Below are 16,139 nucleotides of genomic sequence, written 5' to 3'. Positions count from 1 at the left end.
TAGTTCAGTATATTATACTTTTAGTTAATGGGAGATTACTGTTTTTTCATTGTTGGGTTAAAAGGTTTATCAAATGTATGTCCCTCTGTTAGGGATCTCAATTTGGTGTTAACCATGCTGGTAAAATGGTCCTTTGAACTCTTGGCAGAGTGTACTCTCTATCACTTATCAAGACAGCCTTTAATAGTGACATGATGTCTGTCAGCAAAGTGAGTGAATCAAATGCCTTTATAGCTGATCCAGCTTTCACTTCTTTTCATAAAGACAAAGTAGTTCTCAGACTTGATCCCAGACTTACCTAAAATGGTGTCTGATTTTCACATTAATCAGATTATTAATTTGCCAATTTATTTTCGCTATACCTCATTCTAATGAGAGAGTCTAGTCTACATTCTGTGGAGGCAAGAAGGATGCTTGCTAATTATTGAGAGGGAACTAAGTGGTTTTTGTAGATTGTCAAGTGAGTTTGTTTTTATTTGTTTTACACTTACAATTGAATGGTTACATGGTTTCCTGCCAGATTATATCTTTATGGATTAAACAATGTATTACTGGAAGATTCTCTGCACCTTGAAGTCTTTAAACCATGATTTGAGGACTTCAATGGCTCAGACATAGGTTTGATACAGGAGTGGGTGGGTGAGATTCTGTGGCCTGCATTGTGCAGGAGGTCAGACTAGATGACCATAATGGTCCCTTCTGACCTTAAAGTCTATGATTCTATAACATGCTTGAAAAAGGTTCTGTGCCTGCTTTGATTTGACCACATTCCACAAGAGTGATGACTATTTACTTTGCTTGTTTTAGGCAGATACCAATCGTTGCAGTTTGCAGGGCTGCAACCTGAATTTAGGTGCAAACTTTCACTAAGTGATATTATTTGGATCTGGCCTCTAGAGCAGACACTGGATTTGGTAAAATGGTGCTGCAGTGTCTATTCAATTAGGGCTCTGTTTCTGCCTCTGGGTCACTTTTCTGCACTAGTCATTAGTCTGTCCCATAAGTGGGGATATGCATAACCTCTCAAAGAAGAAATGAACTTGTAACTGAGATTCTTTGAGGTAGCTCTTCATATTTGCACTTCCTACCTCTTCTCCACTCTCTGAGCCCTTGTTTATTCTGTGTCTCTGGAAGGAACTGAGGTGCGGAGGGTGCTGCTCCTCCTATATAGTCTCACCTTCAGTACATCAGTGATACTGAGGGAAAGGAGGGGGCGAGAGTGCTCCAATTTAAACTGCTAGAAGAAGGTTCTATGCATGGCACCATAAGGTGGGGCAGTACCCATAAGTGAATATGCAGAGCTATCTTGAAGAATCTCGGTTAGAAGTAACCTTCATTTATGAAGAGGCACTCAAACCATAAAACTTGTTATAAAATGACAATTGCCTTAAGTGACAGGAGACCTAATACAAAAGCAACATTCTTTGGACCCTCCATATCCAAAAGTCTTAGAAGGGAATTCCCTCCTTCTGGTGGAAGGCAAATAAGATCTTTTCTCCTTTTCCTTTTTACAATTAAAGCAGTTGATATGACTTCCTCAAAGATAACACTTATGTCAGATACTCTGTCTTTAGTTTCCTACCTGAGATAACAAAGAGCTGCCAAGAGTTAGAATTTTCACTGTGATAGTTAAGTGAGCAGAGGCAAATTCACAATTCAATAAAAGCAATGGGTGAAATTGCAGTGTTGTTTTAAACATAACTTTTTGTTAGTTTCCATGGTGAGTTCAATTTAATTGATTGCATGATATGGCCTGAATGCTTTTAAGGCTTTCCTAAAAGCCAAAGGCATATTGGCCTATCAGAAAAATCTACGAAAAAAGAAGTTGAATAAATTGAAAATTGGAAATATTTGTCATAATCCTAGACTGCAATCTATTAACATAGTAAAAGATTTGAGGAAGTGTTTTACTAATCAGTGGACTGTGACCCAACAATTCTACCATGGGAAGTGATAGAATTAGAATATGCTGTTTCTTAGATTCCCATATTGTTGACTGTTTCATTTATTAAAAATAAATCAAACCCTAAAGTTTCCTTTATTGTACTGAACAAATGAACTCAGGCCTTGTTACTGTAGATTCTGTACTAACATTTTTATGAAGTTAATATTGAATGCAATAGCTTCTTTTGTAGATATTTTATTATAAATCTGAATGAATATCCTGGCCTGTCTAGGGGACTAGTAGTCAAGCTACAATCTAGCAACTCTAAATTTGATGGTCTGTTTTTGAATAACCATAACTAAAAGAGATAAGTGTACTGGGAAAAGCTGCATGCCCAAGTAGATGATAAAGTTATTAGCAGTAAGTAGAGATCCTATAGGGAATGGAAAGGAAAAAAGGAGTGATAGCAAAAAATGCAGCATCTTGGAGGTTAAATGTATGAATAACATGAAAATTGCTAAAAATCAAGCTGAATTTAATGCTTTCCAAGGAAATTAAATAATAAGGGTTTTTTTGTTCTTTTGGTTTTAGTTATAAGGGAAATGAGGAAGGATGAGGTTGGGCCACTATGCAGTGTAGATGGGGGAGGAGATTTAAAGATAATTCAGGTATGGCTCAAAAACTAAATTAATATTTTGCATCAGCTTTCAATTAGATACAAGTATCAGAGGGGCAGCCATGTTAGTCTGGATCTGTAAAAGCAGCAAAGAATCCTTTGGCACCTTATGGACTAACAGACGTTTTGGAGCATGAGCTTTTGTGGGTGAATACCCACTTCGTCGGATGCATGTAGTGGAAATTTCCAGGGGCAGGTATATATATGCAAGCAAGCTAGAGATAACGAGGTTAGTTCAATCAGGGAGGATGAGGCCCCGTTCTAGCCGTTGAGGTGTGAAAACCAAGGGAGGAGAAACTGCTTTTGTAGTTGGCAAGCCATTCACAGTCTTTGTTTTATCCTGAGCTGATGGTGTCAAATTTGCTGAACTGAAGCTCAGCAGTTTCTCTTTGAAGTCTGGTCCTCAAGTTTTTTGCTGCAGGATGGCCATCTTAAGATCTGCTATAGTGTGGCCAGGGAGGTTGAAGTGTTCTCCTACAGGTTTTTGTATATTGTCATTCCTAATATCTGATTTGTGTCCATTTATCCTTTTCCGTAGCGACTGTCCAGTTTGGCCGATGTACATAGCAGAGGGGCACTACTGGCATATGATGGCATATGTTACATTGGTGGACGTGCAGGTGAATGAACCGGTGATGGTGTGGCTGATCTGGTTAGGTCCTGTGATGGTGTCGCTGGTGTAGATATGTGGGCAGAGTTTGCATCAAGGTTTATTACATGGATTGGTTCCTGAGCTAGAGTTACTATGGTGCAGTGTGCAGTTACTGGTGAGAATATGCTTCAGATTGTCTGTGGGCGAGGACTGGCCTGCCAGCCAAGGCCTGTGAAAGTATGGGATCGTTGTCCGGGATGGGTTGTAGATCCCTGATGATGCGTTGGAGGGGTTTTAGCTGGGGACTGTATGTGATGGTCAGTGGAGTCCTGTTGGTTTCTTTCTTGGGTTTGTCTTGCAGTAGAAGGCTTCTGGGTACATATCTGGCTCTGTTGATCTGTTTCCTTATTTCCTCATGCGGGTATTGTAGTTTTGAGAATGCTTGGTGGAGATTTTGTAGGTGTTGGTCTCTGTCTGAGGGGTTAGAGCAGATGCAGTTGTACCTCAGTGCTTGGCTGTAGACAATGGATCGTGTGATGTGCGCGGGATGGAAACTGAAGGCATGAAGGTAGGCATAATGGTCGGTAGGTTTTCGGTATAAGGTGATGGTAATGTGACCATCACTTATTTGCACCATGGTGTCTAGGAAGTGGACCTCCCGTGTAGATTGGTCCAGGCTGAGGTTGATGGTGGGGTGGAAGCCTTTGAAATCGTGATGGAATTTTTCCAGAGTCTCCTTCCCATGGGTCCAGATGATGAAGATGTCATCAATGTAGCGTAGGTAGAGAAGGGGTGTGGGTGGACGAGAGCTGAGGAAGCGTTGTTCCAGATCGGCCATAAAAATATTGGTATATTGTGGGGCCATGCAGGTGCCCATAGTGGTGCCACTGATCTGGAGATATATACTGTCATCAAATTTGGAATAGTTGTGTCTGAGGATAAAGGCACAGAGCTCAGCCACCAGTTGTGCTGTGGCATCATCAAGGGTACTGTTCCTGACAGCTTTAGGGGGGCTGCCAACTAGATACAGTAACGCCTCACTTAACATTGTAGTTACGTTCCTGAAAAATGCGATGTTAAGCGAATCCAATTTCCCTGTAAGGTTTAATGTAAATGTGTGTGGAGGGGTTAGGTTCCAGGGCAGCTTCTTCTACTCTGCAAGCACTAGGGGGCGAGGGCTCAACCCTCAGCCTGCCCACTCCACCCCTTCCCGCAAACCCCCACCCTTGACCTGCTTCTTCCCACCCCACCTCCTCCCCCTTTACTTTGCACGGTGCATCCTGACTCCTCCCCCCTCCCTGCCTTCCCTTCTAAACACCGCAAGCCAGCTGGCTTGTTGCTTTCGGGAGGCAGGGAAGAGAGGGGGGCGGTGCGCTGAGTCCTAGCTCCTCCCTCTTGTCCATGGCAATCAGCTGGCTTGCAGCGTTTAGGAGGGAGGGGAGAGGAGCGAGGATTGGCGCAGGCTTCCCCTCCCTCCACCCCCACCTCCTGCCCAGGGCAATCAGCTGGCTTGCAGCGTTTGGGAGGCAGGGGAGGGAGGGGGAGCCTGCGTGCCGAGTCCTCGCTCTGCCCCCCTCCCTCGTGCCTCCAAAACGCACAAGCCATCTGATTGCTGTGGGCAGGAGGAGGGGGAAGGCACTGATCCGCGGGGTCTGCCGGTGGGTGGGAGATGCTGGGGAAAGGGGGGCTGCCAGCTGTGGAGAAAGTAGGCAGCCAAACAACGTAAGAGCGGAGTGTTGTACAACTTTAAATGAGTATGTTCCCTAATTGATCAGCAACATAACAACGAAACAGCATTAAGCAGGACGACTTTAAGTGCGGAGTTACTGTAATTTAGTCTACAGCTTTTTCCTATTTTTTTATTAGTCAGTTGAAAGGCTTGTTGCATCTGAATTTTTGTAAAGGAAAAGTTCTTATTCCACCATAGATTATTAGATCTTGGGAGAAGAGAGCTTGGTGGAATTAAAATGTGCATCTGTGAAGGAGAGATGGTAAAACAACAACACGATCCAACTGCTCCAACACACAAAATAGTCAACAATATGCAGATTTACAGAGTTGATCAGGTCAAAGCAGTACATACACACATCATTCCTTATGGGCAAAGAGGAATACATAGAACACTTAAGAGAAACATTTTAACACTGGTTTGGACAAAGTGTTTTGCCTTCATGTGGGGGGAAACAAACTATCATTTTGGTATGTATCCATGACTCACTTAACAGCTGATTTAACACATCAGTGAAAACAGGAAAAAGCAGAGAAATTATGGGCACGTCTTCACTGGCAATGTTAAACAGCAATGCTTTAACGTGGCTTGTGTAGTCCTGGCAGAGCACTGGGAGAGAGCTCTCCCAGCACTCTAAAAAAACCCCACCTCCACGAAGGGTATAGCTACCAGCGTTGGGAGCTGGTACACTGGAATTTTACAGTGCTGAAACTTGCTGTGCTCAGGGATGTGTTTTTTCACCCCCCTGAGCAAGAAAGTTGCAGTGCTGTAAATTGCCAGTGTAAAAAAGCCCTGAGAAGGGATACCATGTGAAAACCCATTAGCCTATGAATAAAGTGTGATCATAATGGGGGCCTGTATGGTATGAAAACGTTTTGCAACTCCATCCAGCATTAAGACCACAATTCAAGGTTGCTGTTCCTGGAGTGTGAGACTATTTTCTCTGTCTTATTGTGAGGGTAGATACTAAATTCTCTTTTCATTCTGAGATTGAAGGAGAATGTGGAGACTTCTCCCATTTCTTAAACTGTTAGATAATTTCAGAGCTAATCAAGAAAGGATTCATTTCAGTGTTCTCTCAGAATTTATTTTTATTTCCCTGATTCAGTTCTCTCTGAACTTGAAAACTGAATGTGCTGTTAAAGCCATGCTCAGTTTGGTTCCCTTCTCCAGAGCAAGTAGATGCCCAGACTAATGTTTAACAACGGTAGTTAAATGCTGTCTGTTACCCGTTTATCCAGGGGAGGAAAAATATGAAATGAGAATTTCTCTGAGGGATGAAGCTTGGAAACAATTTGTCAAAATCTAGGGTATTGGGCACATTTCCTCTTTATCCAACAAATATCTAATTCAAAACATTGGTTCAGCAATCAGATAACAGTGGATGAGCATTGTGGACCGGGTAAATACTAGATATGCATCCATTCACATCTCAGTATTAAACATCTTTTGCCTCTCTCATGTAACTGCCAACATTTGGACAGTTATCTGCAAACTAATCTCAGAAACATGAAGCTACCTCATTACTGCTGTTAAATTCTACCTCCTCAGCCTCTATGGTTGTCCTTATAAAATCCTATCTTTAAAAATTACCTTACAGCTTTTAGCTTTATGTAAATGATTTACTGAGACATAAGCACTTACAATTAGATTGCTTAGGGCTTGGCTACACTCGAAACTCCAAAGCGCTGCCGCGGGAGTGCTCCTGCGCAGTGCTTTGAAGTGTAAGTGTGGTCACGGCGCTAGCGCTGAAGGTACTCCACCTCCCTGAAAGGATTATTTACAGCGGCTCCCAGCGCTGGGGCACTGTTTACACTGGCGCTTTACAGCGCTGTAACTTGCTGTGCTCAGGGAGGTGTTTTTTCACACTCCTAAGCGAGAAAGTTGCAGCGCTGTAAAGCGCCAGTGTAGCCAAGGCCTTACCTTGAATTTATGCGTTTTGGAGGGAGTGTTCTGCATGCTGTGCTAGAAAGATTTTTTTTTTTTTTGTATTTTTTTTTTTTTTTTATTTAATGATTTTCCTGTTAGGATACGCTTTTGAAAGAGAGATTAGAACTTCCTCTAGTAATGTCTTCTCGAAGATCGCTGCAACCAGTCTGACCCTGCTTTAACTGATAAGGGAAGAAGGAAATTTTCATGATTATAGTTAAGTTTTTAAAAAATAGCATTCTGTTATATTTTAGGGCAAAGCCTCAGTATGCAAGTTTAACTATGGAATTAGGCTTCTGGCAATGAGTTGAAATGGTGTGTCCTACTTGAGGCTCAGCCCATGGTTGTATGGTCTTATGACCATTTTAGCTGAGCTGGACAAAAATCAATAGTGAGGACATTGGTGAACTTGGTCACTTAGGGGAAAAAAAATCAGATAAGACAAATTTCCCTTTTCTTGGACTATGTAGTCATCCGCTCATGATGGATGGATGCATGCATGCATGCATGCAGAGATTTTGTCGTAAGGCTCTATGTACACATCAGCTGTATTCAAAATAAATACCAAAATATTTTTGTCAAACAAAAGAAGAAAATCAGAGAATTGTTGATGCTGACTTTAGGGAGGTGTTCAAACTGATTAAAAATAAAAAGATCCATTTTTTATTAACTTGTAAATAAAGTGAAAATAGTTCCTTGCTTTTTCTTTGTAGATGTTGAATAGTTCAGAATGGAGAACAAGTTTCTTATTGCATTCACACTCCTGAAATGTAGATGAAATATAAAAAAGTTAATTTTAAATCTTAAAATGACTAAAAAGAGAGACATCCAATAGCAAGTAAGTTCAGAGTTCAGATTGCTTTCCTTTCTTGATCTTCCTTTTGTGTATAATTTGGACCCTCAGGATGCCAATTTTGATATCCCAGTGTACCCCTGCCATCTAGTATGAATGTTAGTGAACCGAAATCTGTAGTACCAGATGTTCCAGTTTGGGTTACTGTCGCCTTTTCTGAAGGTTCTTCGTGATTATAGCAGAAGTTGCAGCAACCTTTAATAACAAGCTAGCCATAAATATGCTACTTGAAGGCTAGTTATTTTGGCTCATTCCTAGATTCCAGAAATACAAGTGATTTTGTAAATCATTTTAGCTGTTCCAAAATCTCATCAGCTGTGTCCTGCTTTAAGGGCCAAATGTTGCATCCTGACCACTGATAATCACTTAGAGCCCTTCCAGGCAATTATATAATGCAGGGGAAACAGAATGTGTCTGAGGGTATTGAATAAATGTGAGTACCGTCACTGGAGATATCTGCCTTTTTCATAATCTGAGATTGACCTAGGATGAGTGTCATGAAAACTGATTTGTTGTGTTATTAAACTACCCTGTGACAAGTAGAAACTCTGGTATTCTCTCTAAATCTAGGCCCTAAATTTCTTTTTGTCTAGGCCAAAATTTAGATCCTCTGAACATCTTTGTTCTATTCTCTGAGGCCAAGGGTCTCTAAAGAATGCTCAGCAACAGATAGACTTTATTATATGTATCTGAGTCTTAGAATCAAAGAGGTACTCTTTCCCCCTTCATTGCCGAGCCTGTTCTATAAATATTACTATGCTGGGTGGAAATGTTTCAAGTGGTGTAGTATTTAGGATAGCGTTGTGGTCATCCTACTTTCTTGCACAAACAGTATGGGTTGATGTTCCTCATGATATCTGTTTCTTTCTAGATTCTGCCACTTTCTCTCAGAGCTTGCTATCAATCATATATATTTTGGTGAACAGAGAGTAAAAGAACTTGCATAGATGCTTCTTTACTTTCTTATATTCCAACTACCTATTCTGATCTGCATTTTGTGTAAACAGTTCATCTGTGAACTGTGTGCTATAACAATAGTTATTTGTTGAGGCTATCTATTAATCATTGACAACTTTTTATGTTGTAAACTGCGGAATCTCTGTTAGGGCTGAGCAGTATATGAGCATAACTGAATGGGAAGGAAGATGCCAGAAATGAAGGTTCTGTGATTCACTGCTGCTTGCTCTCAGAAGAGAAGAAACAATCCATCAATCTGGATTCATAGATTTATAGACTCTAGGACTGGAAGGGACCTCGAGAGGTCATCAAGTCCAGTCCCCTGCCCTCATGGCAGGACCAAATACTGTCTAGACCATCCCTGATAGACATTTATCTAACCTACTCCTAAATATCTCCAGAGATGGCGATTCCACAACCTCCCTAGGCAATTTATTCCAGTGTTTAACTACCCGGACAGTTAGGAACTTTTTCCTAATGTCCAACCTAAATCTCCCTTGCTACAGTTTAAGCCCATTGCTTCTTGCTCTATCATTAGAGGCTAAGGTGAACAAGTTTTCTCCCTCCTCCTGATGACATCCTTTTAGATACCTAAAAACTGCTATCATGTCCCTTCTCAGTCTTCTCTTTTCCAAACTAAATAAACTCAATTCTTTCAGCCTTCCTTCATAGGTCATGTTCTCAAGACCTTTAATCATTCTTGTTGCTCTTCTCTGGACCCTTTGCAATTTCTCCACATCTTTCTTGAAATGCGGTGCCCAGAACTGGACACACTACTCCAGTTGAGGCCTAACCAGCGCAGAGTAGAGCAGAAGAATGACTTCTCATGTCTTGTTTACAACACACCTGTTAATGCATCCCAGAATCACGTTTGCTTTTTTTTTTTTTTTTTTTGCAACAGTATCCCACTGCTGACTCATATTTAGCTTGTGGTCCACTATGACGCCTAGATCTCTTTCTGCCGTACTCTTTCCTAGACAGTCTCTTCCCATTCTGTATGTGTGAAGCTGATTGTTCCTTCCTAAGTGGAGCACTTTGCATTTGTCTTTATTGAACTTCATCCTGTTTACCTCAGACCATTTCTCCAATTTGTCCAGATCATTTTGAATTTTGACCCTGTCCTCCAAAGCAGTTGCAATCCCTCCCAGTTTGGTATCGTCTGCAAACTTAATAAGCGTACTTTCTATGCCAACATCTAAATCGTTGATGAAGATATTGAACAGAGCCGGTCCCAAAACAGACCCCTGCGGAACCCCACTTGTTATACCTTTCCAGCAGGATTGGGAGCCATTAATAACTACTCTCTGAGTACGGTTATCCAGCCAGTTATGCACCCACCTTATAGTAGCCCCATCTAAATTGTATTTGCCTAGTTTATCGATAAGGATATCATGCGCGACCGTGTCAAATGCCTTACTAAAGTCTAGGTATACCACATCCACTGCTTCTCCCTTATCCACAAGGCTCGTTATCCTATCAAAGAGAGCTATCAGATTGGTTTGACACGATTTGTTCTTTACAAATCCATGCTGGCTATTCCCTATCACTGTACCACCTTCCAAGTGTTTGCAGATGATTTCTTTAATTACTTGCTCCATTATCTTCCCTGGCACAGAAGTTAAACTAACTGGTCTGTAGTTTCCTGGGTTGTTTTTATTTCCCTTTTTATAGATGCCCTTTTCCAGTGTTCTGGAATTTCTCCCGTCTCCCATGACTTTCCAAAGATAATAGCTAGAGGCTCAGATACCTCCTCTATTAACTCCTTGAGTATTCTAGGATGCATTTCATCAGGCCCTGGTAACTTGCAGGCATCTAACTTTTCTAAGTGATTTTTAACTTGCTCTTTTTTTATTTTATCTTCTAAACCTACCCCCTTCCCATAAGCATTCACTACATTAGACATTCCTTCAGACTTCTCAGTGAAGACCGAAACAAAGAAGTCATTAAGCATCTCTGCCATTTCCAAGTTTCTTGTTACTGTTTCTCCCTCCTCACTGAGCAGTGGGCCTACCCTGTCCTTGGTCTTCCTCTTGCTTCTAATGTACTGATAAAAAGTCTTCTTGTTTCCCTTTATTCCCATAGCTAGTTTGAGCTCATTTTGTGCCTTTGCCTTTCTAATCTTGCACCTGCATTCCTGTGTTGTTTGCCTATATTTATCCTTTGTAATCTGATCTAGTTTCCATTTTTTATATGACTCCTTTTTATTTTGTAGGTCATGCAAGATCTCGTGGTTAAGCCAAGGTGGTCTTTTGCCACATTTTCTATCTTTCCTGCCCATCGGAATAGCTTGCTTTTGGACCCTTAATAGTGTCCCTTTGAAAAACTGCCAACTCTCCTCAGTTGTTTTTCCCCTCAGTCTTGATTCCCATGGGACCTTACCTATCAGCTCTCTGAGCTTACCAAAATCCGCCTTCCTGAAATCCATTATCTCTATTTTGCTGTACTCCCTTCTACCCTTCCTTAGAATTGCAAACTCTGATTTCATGATCACTTTGATGAATGAGGATGCACAAAAAAGGCCTTTGAAAGAAATACTTTTGGCGGGGATATTTAAATGTTCTTATTCTGTATTAAAAATGCAGATGTCAACATTGCATTGAGGCATGATAAGTAAAAGTGAAACTGACTCTTTCATTATCAAATCTCAGGAGCAAAAGGGAAAGTTGGCACAAATATTGAAAAATCTTTCAGAAATATTTTTAATGTAAGATGGTGACATAATGTAGTCTCCCCCGCCGTTATATTGACAATGACTTTTTTCTGTAGATGCTAAAATACTGTCCAGTTGTCTTTATCCTATATGGAACCTTAGGATTCAGCATCTGTTTCATCTTTTGTATTTTGGCTTACTCTATATTTGAATCTAAGCCCACGTCCAGACTACCCCGCCGTATCGGCGGGTTAAAATCGATTGCTCGGGGATCGATATATCGCGTCTAGTCTAGACACGATATATTGATCCCCGAGCGCGCTTACATCGATTCTGGAACTCCATCAACCCGAACGGAGTTCCGGAATCGACACGGAGAGCCGCGGACATCGATCCCGCGCCGTCTGGACGGGTGAGTAATTCGATCTTAGATATTCGACTTCAGCTATGTTATTCACATAGCTGAAGTTGCGTATCTAAGATCGATTTTCCTCCCCTAGTCTGGATGAGGCCTAATAGAAGCTATTGCAACCACTTACTGCTCTTCAAGTTGCTTTTCTGAGGACCAGGATGACTTATTTTCTAAGGCTATATCTGCACTACAGACCTGACAGCTGCACAGCTGTACCACTGCAGCTGCAATGCTGTAAGGTCTTCTGTATAACAGCTCTATGCTGGTAGGAGAGAGCTCTCCTGCTGGTATAATTAAACCATCCCCAACTAGTGGTGCTAGCTATGTCTGTGGGAGACTTCTGCCAACATAGAACTGTCTACACTAGAGCTTTTTGTTGGCGAAACTTTTGTCAGACAGAGGTGTGTTCCCTCCCCCGCCCCGAGCAACAACAGTTGCTAACAAAAGTGCTACGTCTCCAAATTTCCTCTATGCTATTGAACAATATTCTCTTCTATTAGCTCATGTTAAACTAGGATAAGGATAGGAACTGCTGCTGGGCCAATCATATCTCCTCAGCATTGCAATTCAATGTAATTCAAGGATCTCTTTGGGCAACTATGTAATATTTCTGAAGTGATTCTGTCAGAGAAATTATTATACAAAAAGAAAGATGCAATTGCTGACGTAAGTAAAATCTTCATATATTTTTGTAACAAATTTTTGGAAAATTGAAAAATGCATGTAAAAAACGTTTCAAAGAGGAATGGCCAGGTTAAATTCACTTTTTTCAAAAGTGTGAATATATTTATTTTTTTAAATTTCAGTTTTAAACTACAGGCTAAGACTTAGCATGACAGTTGGTTTTTTCTTACAACTGAGAGGCCTATATTTAAATCCTTTAACCCTATTTCCACGCTGTACTGTCTCTTCGTTTATATTTCTCGCATATTAAACAATGCAAATAGATTAGCAAATTTCACTTTTGTTTATATTCTGTAGCCAAACCGTTTCATTTTCTTACATTCTAACAGTGTTGCATTGTTTGTTTGATTGCAGAAACCAAATTATTGTTGAAACTGCATAAGTAAAATTGAAATACTTAGTAAAATTAGCTTTACAAAATTTACATGATAGATCAAATTTGGCCTCAAAATGCTCCTGAAATTAAGCTGAAGGTAAGAAATTTGTAATACAACTATTGGGGAAAAAAGTTCAGATTATTTTTAGAGACTGTTGAAGTAGTGTTTCAGCATGGAATGTTTTAATTTTTTCTTGTAAAGTGGATTAGTATTGAGAGATGCTATTATTTTCATTAATTCATATAACTTAATTTGCTGATACCTTAATGAAACCATGTTTTAAAATTAAAGTAAAATTTGATTCCATTGGCAAAATAGAAGCTCTCTTTTATTGAAATGTTTCAACAGAATAGTGTATTTGTTTTGGTTTTGATAAGAGGAACTGGGATGTGCTTGACTAGAGTTTTGACTTTTTTTTTTAATTGGGGGGTGGGATGAGAAGGGGCTCTGTCTTTATACCTGTCAGAGCTTTGTCTTTCTACTACATTGAGGGTCTCATTCCTGCTCCATCCAACCATGAGTAGATCAGAGTGCCTTAGAAAGTCATCATTGCTGTTTTTTAATCGATGAAAGAGGGTCATAATATAGTGGCACAAGGCATTTTTCTGCCACCAGAACTGAAAGCGATGCCTCTTCAGTGCAGTCAATTTATACTTTTAGGAAGTAAGAGATTAGAGCAGGGATGGCCAAACTGTGGCTCTTTTACCGTTAAAGTATGGCTTGCAGAGCCCCCCCTACGTGTCTCCGCACCCCATTCTCCACCAACCAGACTGTGGGGGTGAGCACGCTCAGGACCTCTGCCTTGCAGCAGGGTGGTGAGGGTAGGCGTAGGAGGGAAGTCTTGAGGCTTTAGCCTTGGCGCACCTGCCAGGGTTTGGGGCTTCAGCTGGAGCGGGGCTGAAACCCCAAGCGCCGGCAGGTGCCTTCTGTGGGCGTGAAGCCCCAAGCTCTGGCAGGTGCGTCCTGGCTCTCAAACTTCTGAAGATTGTCTGTCATATGTGGCTCGGAGATTCGGTAAGTTTGGGGCTGGCGGGCGCACGGGCAGCCCCAGTCGCCATGTCTGGGAGCTGCAGCCAGGGTCACATGCCGAGCCGGTGCACCCCTGCCAAGCGCCTCAGCCTGCCCGACGGGGCCCCGCTGCTGCCCGGCGACTACAGCACCACGCCCGGGGGCACAATGTTTGGGACCACTCCGGGCTATACAAGAATTATTTATGAGCGGAAGTTTTTGACGGAATGCTGCAATTCCCCAGTTGCCAAAACCTCACCTTGTGACCTTCCAGACATTCTAGGTGTTACCAGTCCAAATGTGGAGGAGTTGAAGATTTGAAAATAACCATGTCCACAATTACTTGAAGAAGGTGGGCGTAGGTGAGGAAGCTCAATTTGACATGGACATCTAAAGTGTGTGCCGTGAGAGTATTTGTCCGATGAAGAATGGGACCTCAGTGTGAGGGCTCCCACCAGCTAGGCTTTTAGAATAGCCGTGCTTTTCTGAGCGACTTGCTCTTTCCTATGAAGGGCAGTCCATTCACTTTGACTGAGAGCTGAACACATCTTGTTACATGAGGACTGAAAGTATCAACCAATTTATATAGGTGTAAATCCATGGCCCCTGCTGGCGATGGGCAACAGTGAGAGGAGGAAAGCTCTCTATGATTTTTTGTTTCATGTTTCTATACCTTTGTTAATTGGTGTATATCAGTACTGTAAAGGTGACTGAAATGTAGTATCAGGGGAGTAATAAAATCATTTGAGGTCTCCAGGTTTGGGGATTAATGCTGTTTAAAAAAAAAAAAAAAGTTTGGCCACTCCTGGATTAGAGGAACTGGGTCATTTGCAAGGCATTGCAGAACATTGCTCCTGTAAGCAACTCCACTGACTCAAGGATTTGTCTTTTTACATGCAGGAGAAAATGGTAATCAAGTGATGTGAAATGGAATTAGAGTACTACATTAGCTGAACGGATATACTTTTTAGTTCTCTTTGCTAAAATATACACTGTTTCTTTTGTTCTTTGGACTGGTCCAGGACAGGAGTAATGCAGAGAGTGCACACTCAGCCCTTAAGAAAAGAGAGTACACCTTGTTTGTCTCTACAGTAACCTCTTCTGAGTGTTTTAAATAGCAGCATCAACAGGCTGTAAAGGAAAGTTTCTTCTAATTCTCTCCCAGATAATGATGGCTATAATCTGTAGCATTGTGGTCTGAATCTGTAAAAGTAAATGGGAATGGTAAAGGAATCCTGTGGACTTTTAACAACAATGAAGATAATTCCTGAACAACCAAATTGAACATTCTCAAAGATTAACATCTATTCCCAGTATTATAGTTTATTTTGGAAGAGGCACGCTGTGTTTTAGTTATTGCCCATCATGGAAAAACTTAGTTTAAAAAAAAATGTGTGTTGTTGTTTTGGTTGATTACCTACACCTATTAAAAAGTGCCCACACGCCCACAAAAAAAAACCAGCGATAGAGGCAACAGTCATTTAAACCCAGAGATAAATTGGAATTTTAAAATGCAATTTATAATTAAATCTTTGATACAGCCTCAACATTAGCAACATTAAAGAACAAATCTGTAATGTGCATCTGAGTTACAAACAGTGGAATGATTTGTTCTGAATTTCCTCAAGTAATCCTACAATTTTATAGTTTTAATTCCAGTAAGTTTGGGGTGGTGTATTCTCAAAAGCTGGGTCACAGCTCCAGTGGAATCTCTAGATGTTTATTTTTTTCTACCTGTATTGAAATACGACCCCAAGTATCTGAAACTTCTTGTTCAAGATTAAAAAATTTACATACGTGGTTTTAGATTTTTGTGTTCAAAGGGTGCAGGTAATTATATGAAAAGTCAAAGTTCAATACATATTTTTTTAAATTGCAGCTTTGCAGCAATACTTTACACAGAGAGTACATTTTTTAATATAGTTTCTAACTCAGTTGCTAAATGATATTGCAATTGGGCATGGGTCCAACAATGCTCCAGCTATCCTGGGTCCCACGGGGCAAAGGCCAAACCAACCCCTCTCACTACTTGCTTTAACTATCTTCATGAGACACACACTAGGTGTTTGTATCTTGCATTCTTCTCAACACTTCATGGTATAATAGCAATATATTTTTATTGCACCTCTCTGTGGTGGAAATTTTATATAGCCCTTCTGAGAACAGCCTTACATAGGTATTTGTAGGAGGGAAAGTGAAGAGTAACTTTAAGAATTTTGTTATACAGCACAGTTAACCTTTGCTACTATCGGTACTTCCCAGCTTGGTAACACCTTAATTATATGAAAAGTGCCATATACTCTTCCATGCAAAACCTGTGACTTTTACATCTCATTCAGAAGATCGTCCTTCACCAGCACAATGCCCTAGAATACCATACTGAGTCA

At 41.0% G+C, this 16,139-nt stretch overlaps 1 protein-coding gene and 1 pseudogene across 4 annotated transcripts in view; both read left to right on the top strand.

The window, feature by feature from the left end:
* CNOT2 (CCR4-NOT transcription complex subunit 2) overlaps nt 1-16,139 on the top strand; it is a 151,305-nt gene that overhangs the window by 29,988 nt on the left and 105,178 nt on the right. The window lies entirely within an intron of this gene.
* Nucleotides 13,801-14,475, top strand: LOC115644430 (annotated as a pseudogene).

The sequence above is a fragment of the Gopherus evgoodei genome, chromosome 1, assembly GCF_007399415.2.
Source record: "Gopherus evgoodei ecotype Sinaloan lineage chromosome 1, rGopEvg1_v1.p, whole genome shotgun sequence".
Taxonomy (NCBI): domain Eukaryota; kingdom Metazoa; phylum Chordata; order Testudines; family Testudinidae; genus Gopherus; species Gopherus evgoodei.
This window is presented reverse-complemented; position numbering and strand designations above follow the sequence as displayed.